General features: G+C 34.1%; 1 pseudogene; it reads left to right on the plus strand.

Moving 5' to 3' along the window:
• Nucleotides 1–740: 740 nt before the first annotated feature.
• Nucleotides 741–15,573, plus strand: part of LOC131051471 (beta-fructofuranosidase, insoluble isoenzyme CWINV1-like) — a 33,161-nt pseudogene continuing 18,328 nt past the window's right edge.

The following is a 15,573-nucleotide window of genomic DNA, read 5'->3' on the forward strand; positions in this document are numbered from 1 at the left end:
TGGTTTACCTGCTAAAGAAGACTTTAATGAAAGATGGAACCTTTCCAATAGTAGAAACAGCAAGGATAAAGGTAGAGATGGTCTTTTATGGTGCTTTCCTTCCCAGGGATGGATCAAGGCCAATTTTGATGGGGCCTCTAAGGGAAATCCTGGCAATGCTGGTTATGGGGGCATTGTCAAGAATTTTGCTAGAAGTTGTCTTGTAGCTGTTGTTGGCCCTTTGGGTAACCAAACTAGTCATTATGTTGAAGCCTCAACTGCCCTAAATACATTGATTATAGCTAAAAATCTCAATCATGATAATCTATGGTTGGAGGGAGATTCTCTTAATATTATTAAATGCCTTAAGGGTGAAGTTGAGCCTTCGTGGTCTATCGAAAATATCATTTTTAAAACCAGATAAATTATTTCTATCTTTAAATCAATTATTATTGAGCATGCTTTTAGGGGAAAAAATGTCGTAGTGGACGGTCTTGCTAACCTTGGCATTATTTCCAAAGATCAAAGCATATGGAATGGTGAAGATAATATTGATTTTAATATTAAAGGCCTCATTAGAAAGGATAGAATTATGGGGAAAGAAGGATCGCACTTTAATCATGGTAGTATTAATGATTAATCATCAAATCTTTAGAAAGGTAATGATAGCTCATCAGAAGGGCAGAGTGTTAAATAAGAATATAAAAATTTTGCATGCTTTTTGGGTGCGTATTTTCAAAAAATCGAGTGTCATTTGGAAGATGGCTCTTAAGTTGCAAAAGCAGAGAAATTGCAGAACGAATTCAAAAATGGGAGGTGATCTTAGGAGAGAGGAACTTGATAATATTTCTAGATGGCAGGAGATGCCTAAGGTATGGACAAAGTTGGAGAAGGGTTTCATGACACATTTTATGGAAAAACTGGTGGATTATGATAAAAGCAGAGTTTACCTGGTGGTTACTGGAGTGACTGAAAACTGGAAAAATGGCTCCTTCAAAATTCATGGTGTAAAATTCAAGTTGGACGCAGACCTCATCTCTACAGTCACAGGTATGCCCCATTCTGGTCTCAATTTCTTTAGGGACCTGAAAGTGTCCAATAATGTTTTCAAGCTCTTTCCGCGCAAAGATAACGAGAGAGAGAAATTAGGAAAAGCATCTGGGGGGTATTATGATGCGTCTAATATTAAAAATATTTGGGGTTGTGTGCTTAATGCCATCATGGAGTATATCACTGTGGAGGGTCGTTTCACTAGGGTCCATACCTATCACTTTGTGCTTCTAAATCACTTTAGGCATGAGAAGAGGGTTTCTCTTTCCTATTACCTTTTCAAGTTCCTGTCGCGCTCATTGAACAAGCACAATAAGAACCCCTCTTCTCTTGTGCTACATTATGGCCTTATTTTGCTCATTTATGAGCATTGTAAGATTTTGGCAATTCAGGAAAACAAAAGGTTGTTGATGTCGCTAGGGAAAGGCAAGAGGAAAATTGAGGACTCTGGGCCCAGTAAGGATGAGCTGAAACAGAGTAAAAAGGTTAAAAAAGCCTTTGTGGAGACAAAAGTTGAGGACATGGATAAACAAAAGGATACAGAGGCTGATCTTGAGGATATGAGAAAACAAGGAAGTGAGATGGAGACTGATGATTCTGACAGGGAGGAGAGATGGAAAGATGAGGAAGTGGGGGAAGAGGAAGGATGAGAAGAGGATAATTCTGATCAGAGCAGCCCTACCCACAGTGCGAGTACTGGTAATTTTAACAACCAGCCTATGGAGGAGCAAGACAACCAGATTAATTAGGAGGAAAGGGAAATGGAAACTGAGTAGAACAAGGATAAGGAGGATACGAGCAGGGAAAAGGATAGAGCTCGAGATGAGATTATTCTAGATAAGCTCAAGAACTAGTCTGATGCTCGTCTAGGTTTTGATAGGTGGGTATATGAAAGAATTAATAAAATGGAAAAAATATCTAATCAACAGGAAGAGAAGGGACAGAAAGGTGAAAGTAACCAGGAGCAGTGGAAAAAGGTTATGGACGAAAAAGTGGAGAAGCTGGAAGTTCAAATCAGCAAGCTAGAGGAAGGAAAGACAACCATGAAGAACTTCCTGATTATGATTTCGGATATCCTCAACTCTGTGACTAGGAATATGGAGGAAATTGCCAAATACCTTGATGGCTCCAGCACTTCCAAACCTGTTGTGAACCTTGATGTTGATGATGATTCTATTGAGGTTGGGAATGTGGATAGTGCTCTTGGAGGTGCGGCCAAAAGGATTGGGGCGAGTATGAAAAAAGTTGTCTTGGCCTCTTCCAAGGAAATCCCAATTCTCAAGGATAATATCAAAGAAATGCAAAGGATTAGCGGAAAATTTGCTAATGCCCTTAAAAACATTAAGTAATTTGTCTATTTCCTGTTTTGGCTGGATGTTGTTGGTTGTGTTGGGCTTTTGTGTTGGTTTTTTCCTAGTACTTTGTTGGTTTTTTTGCAGTATGTCGTGTCTTATTTCTTAATGCTCTTATCTTTTAAGGTTCTTATGTCAAGGGTTTCGAGGTCCCTTCAAAACCTATTTTTCCCATAATCAAAAACAATATGAACAATTAATTTTTAATTATTTTTAAAATATATATATTTAGAATCTATATGAAAAATCTCAAAAATTAGTAGTTTACTCGGTAAGTACACCAAGAGGGTGAACAAAAAGGGGGTATAAGTGGCCACTTTTTTTCTGAAAACAGGTAAACCTAAACTTCAAAGAGATATTTCAAGGTCATGCACTCAAAAATAGGAGTTGAGAAAGTAATAAGAATTGTAGTACTCTGAATCTAGTTTCTAAACTACTAAAGTTTTTTAAAATTGGATAAGATTAAGAGGGTCAAACCTCTCGCGCATGAAAAAATGTTCTTGATTTTTTCAGAAACACATAACATAGTTGTTTTGTGTGCTACACAAATTATATAGTTAGATTTATTATTTTGCAAAACCCTTTGGTAGGATGATAGGTAAGAGTGAAATCTAGAAGTTGTGTATTTTTTTGTAATTTTCCGTTGAGTATTTTTTTTTAATGATTTTTTGAAGTCACCGCATCCTAAAAATTTGGTACCTATTAGTGCGTTGGGCATAACTTGCATCAAAATAATCGAAAATGCAAACTTGTTTGTTTTAAGTTTATAGAATCTAGTGTAGAACAATAATATGTAATTTATATTTAATTTGGTTAAGTATATCAAAAGTTATTTAAAAAAATGGTAGACATATGTCTGTGAGGACAGTCAAGGCACTGGTAAAGAAAATTAAAGTTTACTATGCTAATGTTGTCCAAAAATAGAAAAATTTATATGGTCAGAAAGTTGAGAAGACGTGTGAGATTAATATGGTGGTAATATTAGAGATACCCACTTGATCATTTGTAAATCTGATGACGACGAAGTCGAGAAATCATGTTGGAAGATGAAAAACTTGTAAAGGGACAAAAATGGAGGGAAAATGGGCTTGCAAGCCTTAAGGTCATTTTCCAACCCTCTTACCAAGCCAAAACCTGCATGGGTTTTGATGTGCAAGATAACCCGCTCGGGTTTTGAAAAAAAAATAGTACCATTCATAGTTCTACATAACCCGTATGGGTTATGTAGAACTAAAACCATCATTTTGAGTTTCACAAAACCCGTATGGATTATGAAGACATCAAAATGTATGCTTGTAAACTTAGCATTTACTACACATATGTACAAAAATACATATATAATATTTGTTTATGTTTGTATGTATGCATATCTATAGTTATATATACATATATGTATATATGTTTGTATAAATGCATGTCTCTCTTCTTCTCCTCTCTCTCGTCTTCCCCCATCATCCTCTCTATCTATTTTGAGCCCTAATTATCCTCTTTGAGTTCTATCTCATCTCTCTACCCCTCACACTTCTCTCTCTCTCTCTCTCTCTCTCTCTCTCTCTCTCTCTCTCTCTCTCTCTCTCTCTCTCTCTCTCTCTCTCTCTCTCTCTCTCTCTCTCTATATATATATATATATATATATATATATCCCTTTTGTTCTCTCTCCCTCTCCTATTTTATCCTATTCTCCCCATCTCCGCCCTCTCTCTCTCTCCCTCTCTCCCAATCTCCTATCTCTCTCCTTCTCTCTCTCTCTCTCCCCCTCTCCTTATCCTATTCTCTCCCTCTCTTCCTATCCCCTAATCTCTCTTATCCCCTCTCCCCCTACTCTCTCTCTAACTCTCTCTCCCTCCCCCTCTCCCTACTCTCTCTCTCTCCCCCTATCCCTACTCTCTCTCACCCCCTCTCCTTATCCTACTCTCTCTCTCTCTCTCTCTCTCTCTCTCTCTCTCTCTCTCTCTCTCTCTCTCTCTCTCTCTCTCTCTCTCTCTCTCTCTCTCCTTCCTCTTTGGTTCCTAGTTCTACATAACCCGTACGGGTTGTGCAAAACTAAGGCTAAAACTTCTAGTTTTGCATAACTTGAATGGATTATGAGAAATTGTGAACGTTCCCATTAGGTTTGCATGAGTCGTACGAGTTATGGGAAAATCTTCATATTTTGGTCCCAATGGCCTAAAAACCTTCATATCTTTCAAAATATTCATCATGACACCAAACCGTCTGCTCCATTAGCTCCAGTTGGTCGGGTAACCACTAGTGATGACCTTTTTTTCCTACGGAGTATCTCGAACGTTCTAGAGCACGCCGGACTGAAGTGTTCCTAAGGTGCACTAAGCCAAATTGGGCAAAGCTTTTTGGAGGGCGATATCTCAGAGCATTACTGGTATCGGTACGTGGGTGTATACAATATGAGCAGCCTAGTTTAAAAGTATACGCCATATGAGCTACATGTAATGAACAAATTGGATCACATTTCAAGACATATACACAATGAACAAGTTTGATCACATTTCAATTGCAAATAACTAAGTTTCAAGAATATCAAGTTTCATATATATCAAAATGGATCGAATATCAACTTTCATATATATCAATGAATGAATTGGATCAAATATCAAGTTTCATATATATCAAAATGAACAATAATCGTGTACATATCAAAAAATGGCATAGATGCCAAATCAATAATAGTTACAAAAATGTGGCATGTGACATGTCTGTCAAAGTCGATATATACATATACAAACATTGGTCCTTCAATGACCACAACTAGAACTATATGTCTCTATCAATATTTATGACTGTGGCAGATCATCAAAATTGAGCCTCTTCGAAGCAGTACGTGACTCTTTAGGTAGTTGCACAAGGATAATTCAAATGTCGAATCAAATATATTTTCTCAATATAACATCAAAATAACTAAATACTAAACTCTAAATTGATTGAAGTTTAAATGTTGATTACCTCATCTCTTTCTTCTGCAATTGGGTGAGGCTGAGGATCCATGGGAAAACCTGAAGGGGGTTGTAATTGGTAAATCAACATTAATACAAGTTAATAACATATAGTCAAAAAACACAAAATAACTAAAAATGAATAGACTAAAAAAGAAAATTATATCAAAGCCTCAGATGGATTTCCTATGGTCGTAGGAGGCAAAGTCACAGATGAATCAATTGTGATCATTTCCTATATCCATGGTAAGAGATCCAAAAGGAGTTAACAAGAGGGTTTCAACTCCGTTGTGCACTTAGTGAAAAGGATTTGATCTAAGACAGACATACCTATCTTTGACGTGTAGGACTTCTAATGAAATGGAATGGTAGAGCAACAGTATGAAGTTTGGAAAGGGGGTTGTAATAGGTTAAAGACAATTAATACAAGTTAATAACCCAAAGTTGTTGATAAACTAGATTAAAAACTAAAAATGAGTGTACTTATTTCTAAATAGATATGTTTAACATATGTAGAACAAATGCACATTAGAGCCTTAGATGGTTCTCATGTAACCTTAGGAGGCATAGTCGAATCGGATGCAGCTAATACCATTTCTTGTATGAAAAATGATAACATATGATATAGACGTAAAAGGATTTAGATATTTCGAACAAGCAAGAATGCAATCCAAAGTGAATATGAAGATATTACCTCTTCCCTCTACTGAACCTCATCGACATCAGGTGCATTCATTAATTCTGTAAACCCCATTTGTTTCTATATATAGAAAAAATAAATTAATTGCATTTATCAATATCTACATATACATGTTTAATCATAATATAAATTTCAACAAATAAATTTAAATTGTACTGAATTACCTTCTATCGTTTGGGTGTCTTAGAGGCCATCTTTTTCTACCTTGGAGTGTTGGAGTATGGCTTTCTCACATGAGATGTCCTCGAGGCAGGTGGGGTAAACTAACAGAAAAAAATTAAAATAAGGGAAAAGAGCATGTATTTAATATATCACCTAAGTCAAAAATATCTAAATCTAAATGGTACTGCAAAGCTATCTAGGCCAAAGTCAATGGCTGAAAGCATGATATCATCAAGTTGGGACATCTCAGAACCTAATAAGCCCTATAAAATATCAAGTAATGATACATATATATTAACAAAAGATATTTTGAAACCAATGTATTATTATAATTTTAACAAATTTACAAATATTTACCTCTGGTGGATAAACTACTTATGATCGTGGAGTCGACTGAAAAGTACATAGTGTACTCCCACCACTTGCTACACCCTACAATGCATTTTATTTATATGTCACTTTAAATTGATCTAAAAATAAAAATTTATTTCTTTTTATAAGATTTAGTCACTTAATTGATAACATGTCATAAATAGAATTGCATGCACCTGTGTCTAATCACAAGAGAACAATATACTCATCAGGTCATTGGTGAGGGTCATATCCTCTATAGTGGAAGCATGGCATCTAATCCCGCAACATGTACACAAATGAGATGTTGAACCATCCTCATTCACATCAGTTTCTACACCAAAACATACGCCCTGGTAGGTGGCACACATATGCTAAATGGGTTGGCCTGTGCCAATTGATGCATGAGGTGATGCTGATGAAGGAGGTGTCCTTGATTATGGAGGTGCCGCTAATGAAGGAGGTGTCGCACGTTCTGGTACATCCTCTTCTCTGACCAACTGTGTGCCATGTTGAACAATGACATCAGCCAATGATGCAACTGCATGAAGAGTCTGTAACTCCATAGACTCCTTCAAGGATATAGGGACAATGACATGAACCATGGTTTTAGGAGTTGTACGCCTCCTATGTTGTGGTTGTACCACCCTAGAGTCCCTAGGTCTATCCTACGCAGAGCCTCTCCCGCTACCCTGAAATTGTCGGATGTCAAAGTAATTCAACTTCTTATCGAGGATAAACTCACAATACAACTTTCTCAAAAAATATAGAGGCACCTCCAAATTATTACAAGGTGGTTGGTCAAAGACCATATACCACCTATCCCGAAAAGTTACTTTCAGCCTAGCATGAACACACCAATGTATAGGAAACTAAGATGTATTTTCTTCTATGTTGTTAATAGTAATAGGGTCGATGAAAAGAGCACATATGTCACCTTTAAGTATGCCCTTTTTTTCACTTGACCATATGACAACCCATCTGCATAAAATGTTCGACATCTATCTCTCCATGAACCCCATTTCGTAACCTCCCTAGATACCTCATTTGCACTATTGGCCATTCTTTCTAGCGTTGTGGAGAGGGTCGAGTGGTTCTCAAGACTAGAGGACCTCAACCTATTCACCAATATAGAAATTTTGGCGCTATTTTGTGTAAGGCGATTGATGAGATCCTCTTGTGTGGCATCTACACGATCTAATGGAGGACATGGAGGGTTTAGGGGTGGCGGTGATTGTTGAGGAGCAGCATTTTGAGGATTTTATGGTTGTGGAGCAACGTCTTGAGGGTTTTCTTGTTGCTCATGTGCAATGTTTACAAGGTTTGCTTGTGTTTCTTGTGCACGAGGAGGTCTTTGTTGTCTATTTCATTTTGGGGGATTGTTGTAGAATCTGACATCAAATTAATAAAAAAAAGAACTTAAATAGATTAAAAAACCCTACTTCAATTAAAATGCAAACAAAAATAATCAAAACAATGAAATCTTACATGTTCGACAAGGTGGCATTGTTGGAAATTTCTCAAAATGCCAAAAAAATGTAAAATGGTGCAAAACATGCGCAGAATCTGAGATTTTTTTGCTTCTTTGGGCTATTGTTCCATGGTTTTTGGCATTGAAAATGGCCAAAACCCACGAGTGTGCGGAAATATAATGTACTCAGTTTGAGGAACTTTTTGTTTTTTCAATTATTTTTGGCTACCAAGCCTAGCACGTTTTTGAGTTTCATAGATCACACATGGGTTATGAAAAAATTCTTTTTTTTTTTTTGCATAAGGCCACTTTTCTATTCACCATCTTGGTGTACTTACCCTACTTCATCTTCAAATTCTTAATGGTCTAGCTGCTATAGATTTTAGAAAGTAAAGATCTGATGAAAAATACTTATTCTAGTGTCAAATTTGGCCAAAAAGTGTAACCCAGTATTATGGGATCACGCTAGAAGCCTATTGGATTGACAAAAAGGGGGTTTTGATTCTTCAATTTACTATTTTGTTGATTTGATTAAATTCCATTGTGCTTAAGGATTTAGTTATTTAGATTCCAATTTTGGTGGTTAACTTGGTTAATTTAGCTTATTTATGCCTAAATTTTCCTTAGATCATTATGTATTATGTGTGTTTGGATGAGTGTATCCATCTCTCCCATGTGTCTTGTGTGTATGAGTGTTTGTGGTCTTCGCAAACTATCTCTTATCACAGAGGGAGTAGATCATTAGATTCCATGTGGTTGGGTGGCCTATAGTGAGTGTTTGGGATCTGGAGGATAGCAGACCGGGCATGCTCAATGAATCCTTTTTATGGTTTCATTTATGCTTTTTTATTATTTCAATGAAATGTAACATGTAATTGAATGGACATTTGAGTCCTCAAATGATATAATTGTAATCTTGTATATTCAGTCTCTTTATCATGATGGACGTATTGCAATTATCATTGAATGATATTAGTGTTAATGAATTGGTTTACATGGTCTTGACATTGAAGTCGAGGATGATTGCTTTGTTATTTGATCATGATGCTTTTGTTTGGTTAAGGAAATAATTGTAGGAATCTTCTTTTGGGTTTAAAATGAATCTATCATCATTTAGTGTCGTCTTGGAGGGTATAGTAGATCCCTCATATCATTGTCCTATCTTCTAGTCATGACCATGTCATGCTTTAACATTTTTTAGGTATGTTTAAGGCCTTTCAAAGTGTCTTGTAAAGGCGTGCAAGTGTGTAGAGTGTTGTATTGTTATGTTCAAGTTCAAGTCCTTTCTTAGAAAAAGAGTTTAGGATGTTGGTGAGATCATTGTGCATCTCCCCATCCTCTCCTTTTGTGCATCAATGGTGTCTAGTATCTTGGAGAGTTGTTCTTATTCCTTCTTTCTGAAGTCTTTCTGGAATTTTCATTTTCTTGAGGCTTTGTAGGCACCAATAGCTTAGTCCATGTAATTTGTTATGCACATGGGAGTTATCCCTTGCTTTGGATTTCCTACTAGCCAATACGTTTTTGCGTCGAATAAGACTATAATGTGGGAGGCTATTTTTAGGGATACATACACGCGAAAAGGATATTAGTGTGCCTAGAGGACTCCAACATATTGTGTTAGTGTCAAAGGGTGCTAGTGTCTCTGTCAAGCACCCTAGTTCACCAGGGGAACCAATGTTCTTGGTTATCTTTAGGAAATATTTTCAAGTCTCTAGATGAGTAAATAGTCTTTACAAAAGTTTCTCATTGGGTCCTAGAGAGTCTAAAAAACCTCTTAGGGGATAGATTTGTGTTCTAGTAAAAATTTGTGGTGTTCGTTGCTTTAGTTTGTTTGCATTTATCTGTTAAGTGTCAATTGTCACACCTAGAATTGAGGAGATGGTTGATATTGTCTTGCGGCATCTTGTGCGCTCTTGTGAGATTCAAAAACCCATTTTGATAATCCCTAAGGTGTCCCAAGATTTCCTCTATGGTCAATTGGTGTTTTGGGACCTAAATCTTCTACTAATGTGTTTTTAAGTTGCAACAGGTTGTCATAGGTGAGTTGTGTAAGCCAATAAGTTGTTTGGCGTTGTTGATCTTGGTTTGATGAACATTGATGGGTGACAATCCCTTTGTCTGTAGTTGTGAGAGAACGCAAGTGTGTCTTTGTACCACATCATCATCAAGGTGTTGTTCTCTCTCTTGTATTGATCATGATGAGTTGTCTCATGTTCACTCAATCTTCTGAGAGTGTCTCCCTGCTTACACAATGGAGAGATCATCATTTTTGTATTAGCTTTTTGTTGTGGTATCTTTTGTGACAATTGTGTGCTTGTTTGTATGCAAGTGCAAAAAATTGTGTCATATCTTTAAGTTTAATTCATTTTAATGTTTAACTAGAATATGTTCAAACAACTTATTACATGTTTTCTTGGTTGTGTCCTCAGGAGTTCCTTAATAGGGAATTATAGATGAACTATAGTTGTTGTGTATGATTTATTATATCTAAATATATTTTTTTTGGAGGAGGTTTGAGGTCTCATCTTGTAAAGTATAAGATGATCGCATAATAGATAGATAGCTTTACATTAATGACATTTCTTGAACTAAGTGGTAAATTTAATAGGGTTAAGGTTGGGAGATGTTTAAATTTTCTTGTTATGATAAGAGTACATAGAAAGGGTTGGGATGTTAAGGATAGGAGAGGAGAACGAGTGATGAATAGTGGTAAAAGAGGATCAAGCAAGATAAGTGAAGTGTAAGAGTTGACGCGATGGCACATAGGGGTAGAGATAAGTGAAGTGTAAGAGTTGATGCGAGATATATATATATATATATATCAAAGTACTGTTGGAATTAAGGAACACTGAGAGGGGGGGTAAATTAGTGTTGTACAATTTTTAATCTTCTTAAATTGTCCTTTAATCCACTTGATACAAATGAACAAGAGAGATAAGCATAAGAAAAATACACACAAAACTACCACCATAACACACAGATTTTGTATGTGAAAAACCTAGTCAAGGGAAAAACCACAGTGGGAATCCTACCCATGGTAAGATGATACTCTATTAGAAGTATGTGAAAATTTTACATAAGAATGCACATGCATTCAGGCATACTGCCTAGAGCTCACTGCTCAAATACAATAAGGGCTACAACCCCGGAAGGCTCATTGTTTTACAAAAGAGTTACAAGAGTAACATACATAAGATGAACTATGAAATAGCATCTGCAAATGCCTAGAATAGTTTCAATTTAAGAACAAAGTACAATTATCTCACTGCTCTATTCTGCTGATCTACTTCAATCCAGAGCAAAAATCCTTCAATGACGCACGTGAAATTGCGCACAATCGCACATACACACAACTCACATACTCTTTAATATTTAAAATAAACTTTCCAAACTCATATATATCCACAACATGAATTAAGATTAATCCCATGTCGGCCCAAAAACTGCATTACACGCATCATGAAATTTGTTGTTGAAGTCGGCTTCTCAAACCGATCCAAAATAATTGAGCAGACCAAAACAAAATATCCACATGCTTCCCACATGACTTCTCATCGACCTCGAACACATAAAAAATCACCAAAATTGATCTGCATGTTGAATCTTCATATGTTACTGTTGATGAGCATTGTTCTTGCAAAAAACATGATTACCAAATCTTCTAACTTGCACAAAATTTAACACCAGAGACCACAAATCTGGAATAAGGTAAATTGCATATCCACAATACATCTTCCAAATCCACAAAGCATAATACTCAACCAAAATAAAGTTATACCCAAAGTATTCTCACTTTGTCAACCATTGTGTTCCACTTTCCAAACTTAAGCAAAATTGGACTTCATACTTCCGATAGCATGAATCTGTACAAACCAGATGAAATCACTGAGTTGGATTGCCATCAATGACAACTCCCAAACACTTATCTCTACCGGTATGGTGTCTCTTGCCAATAATTACGAGAAGAAAACTATAAGGGGATATGAGTATCGATAATATATCCTTTACCTTGTAATATTTGTAGCCCCTCAAGATGGGTATTTGAAGTTCTTTGTTAATGAGTATGCAAGTGAAGAGATTTTGAATTATATGACATCATCAAGTAGGCTACTTAGGAGAAAAGATAAGTGGTGGTCAATTTTGGTGAGTGAAAAACTTAGCATCATCTAATAGGGGTTCATTATCAAAATGGTCATCTTTGCAAGGAAGGAAAATATATGAATGGTTTTAGATGACGATTCAAATAAGAGATAATGTATAAGGAAGGGATGGTCAAAAAACTTGCAAAATCGATAGAAAAATATAAACGCGAAAATAAAACGCAGACACAGAATAATTAGTCGTAGACGCGGAATAAGTCAGAAGTGTCACAAATCTGACCTACAAATAAAATGTTAGAAACAAAAGGGACAAGAGTCCCACCGAGCATGCCAAAATGTATATGGTGAAAATATGATGATGAAAACCTATTTTAAAACCATAAAGATTCGACCACAAACAATCTAATTCCTACTATGAAACATCCACCATAACCCAATAGAGATACCTAAGATCATGCAAATCATCAAAATAAAGCAATATTACCATTCACATGTCAAGTAGGGTTTCTATCTCCATTGTCTCCTATCTCCATTGATCTTATTTAATATACTTGCTCTCAAGTTTTATGTGTGCACAAGAGCTCAATAAAGAACGGATTGTGTTTGATAGCTTGATCACAAGAAGGCTTGATTGACGCAGTCATTAGGGTTGATAATGAAGGAGAATATCCTCTTATAAAGAAAACACTTTAGGAAATGGAGGGATAAGATTAAAAGATGAAGAGGATAAATGGCTGGTTAAGATTAAAGGGTAGGTAGAAGAAATAAGAAAATAATGAGGAGTAGGTAAGAAAGAATTAAGAGATGAATGACATGTGTCATGGGTAGAAAAAGCTAATGAATTAATTAAATAAATAAATATCTATTTAATTAATAGAGGAAGGGGGATGATTAAATAAATAAAAGTATTTATTTAATTTGGGAGAAAGATTATTTAAATAAATCAAAATATTTATTTAAACTAGAAAAGGGCTAGAAGAAGCTAAATGGATTGATTAAATAAATATTTATTTATTTAATTAATAGAAGATTTAGGATAAAATAATAAAATAAATAAAAATATTTATTTAATTAGAGAGTACAATTTTAGGTGTTTACAACAAGAATTTTTAAAAACATGTAAAAGATAATAAGAATAAAGATGGAAACTATATATTCTAGTTGATGAAAAATAATAGAAGGGTTGTATTTAAAAAACTAATGTTTTTAAGAGGAAGAACAAGGTCCATATATTTTATATAACTATGTTGGCACACTTGTTGAGTGTAGTCATGCCTTAATTACATGCATTTTTGCAGAAAAAGGTAGAATAGATAACAACAACAACAACAACAACAAAAATACTAAATATCTAAAGAAAAAAAGTATAGAATAATAAGATAATGTGGTTTCAAAATAGTTTATGCCCCTTGTTTATGCTTCCACAATTTGCATATATGTCTACCAAATGAATTGCAACTATAACATTGACAAAATTGATCTATTCTTTATGCTTTGATGGATGTCCATACCCTATTTTGAAACTCCCATTTTGGCACATGCTAGGAATATGATGTCAAAGGTTGTTGAGTCTATATTTATACATGCCAATTATTTTGCTTGAAAGTTCCTAAATACTTTTAAAAATTTAAGTTTGTGAATAATTGTAATCAAAGCACTCCATGAGAACTATTTTCTTCAAGGCATTCTATTTAACAATTCATGTGATTTTTTTATGTTTCCACATTTTGCATATCTTGCAATCGTGGAAATCCATGAAACCACATTTCTTTGAGGTATTCATGTGCCTTGTGTATGCTTCCATATTTTGCATATGTTTATACAAAGATAGTTACAACTACAACAAAATTCCTGTATCATTTATCCTCGATGGATTGTATACCTTGTTCCAAAGCTCCCATTTTGGGACAAGAAAGGAAGATTCTAACAAAGGTTGTAGAGTCTGGATTTATAATTGCCACACATTTTCTTGAAATTTTATTAATCCTTTTTCAAAAGCTCCCTTTTGCATGTATCATGTAATCATGTTATTCCATGAGACCACATTTGTTTGAAGCTTCATGTCAAACAATTCACATGCAGGACTATGCTTCCACATTTCACATGCATATCTATAAAAAAAATTACAAACATAATATTTGAATAATCCCCATTTTTGTTATGCTTTGATGGATGTATAAAAATAACTCAAACATCAAAAACGAACAGTAAGTACAATGGGTTAAGTGGGCGTCACATTAGCCACCTAAGCAATCAACGCTTAAGTGTGCTAATTAAGCTCAACCCTTTTATAGAAAAAGGACTATGCAATTTAAATGTTTCCAAGACTTTTTTAATGCTATTGTAATAATAGACTTGCTAGATATTTGTTCACCTTTGTTCATTTTAGTTTATTTCTTCTTTTTATGTATTTTTCTTATCTTTTATGTTTCATATTTATTATAATTAATCACATTTAATTAAGGGTGGCTAAAAATGGGCACCATCTCTTTGAAAATTAATGTGCATTATAGATTAATTTACTATTTTAAAGGAATTTTAAATTTATCACATAATTGTATTTGATTTTGTTTTTCTATTGTAAATCTTCTAATGTACTGTACTTTATTTTTTGTATAGAACTTTTAATTTATATTAATGTGAAGATTTTAATTGATATAAGAAAATGTATTCCACAAATTTCAATAATTTGGTTGAGTTTGAATCTAAAATAATTGTATGTATCTTTATGAAAGTGAAGGTAGCATAATGGTTACCTTTGGGTGTAATTTTATTCATATTTGATTTAATATTTAACTAAATTTATTTTAATCTTAATATAGAATCTTTTTACAAAAAATAAAGCATTTCAAAAATGTTTATTATTTATTATTATAAAATACTTCAAATTATTTACGTTGAAAGACGTATTAATACTCACATAATGGATTGCTAGATATGCGAAGTTAAAAAAACCCCCTTGTGATTAAAATTGACACATGTCATATTGTATGACACTCGTGATAATTACAATTAGTTTTACTATTACGTAAATAAAAATAATTTAAATAACTTTAAATAACCTAAATTAAAATAAATGCATGAAAAACTAAAAAACATATTTTAAGGGTTTAATAGAAACATTAAAATATTAAAATATCTTAATAATAATATAATATTGATTACAATATCATAATATAATAATAAATTAATATTAATTATAATATAATTATATAATTATTTTTTAAGTGGAATAATAAACAAATATGATATTTTTCGACGTACTTTACCTATATTTCTAAAAATAGGTATACTGGTAATTATTAATAATGAAAAACAAATCTTAAATTTGAATAGTAGACTTATAGAGAGTAAGCAAAATTTATAATATTTATATTTTAACAATAAAAAATAAATCTTAAAATTTGAAAATAGATGCACAAAGATATCCATTATTAATTAAAAAATCAAATAATGGTTT

This window comes from Cryptomeria japonica, chromosome 7 (assembly GCF_030272615.1).
Source record: "Cryptomeria japonica chromosome 7, Sugi_1.0, whole genome shotgun sequence".
NCBI lineage: Eukaryota > Viridiplantae > Streptophyta > Pinopsida > Cupressales > Cupressaceae > Cryptomeria > Cryptomeria japonica.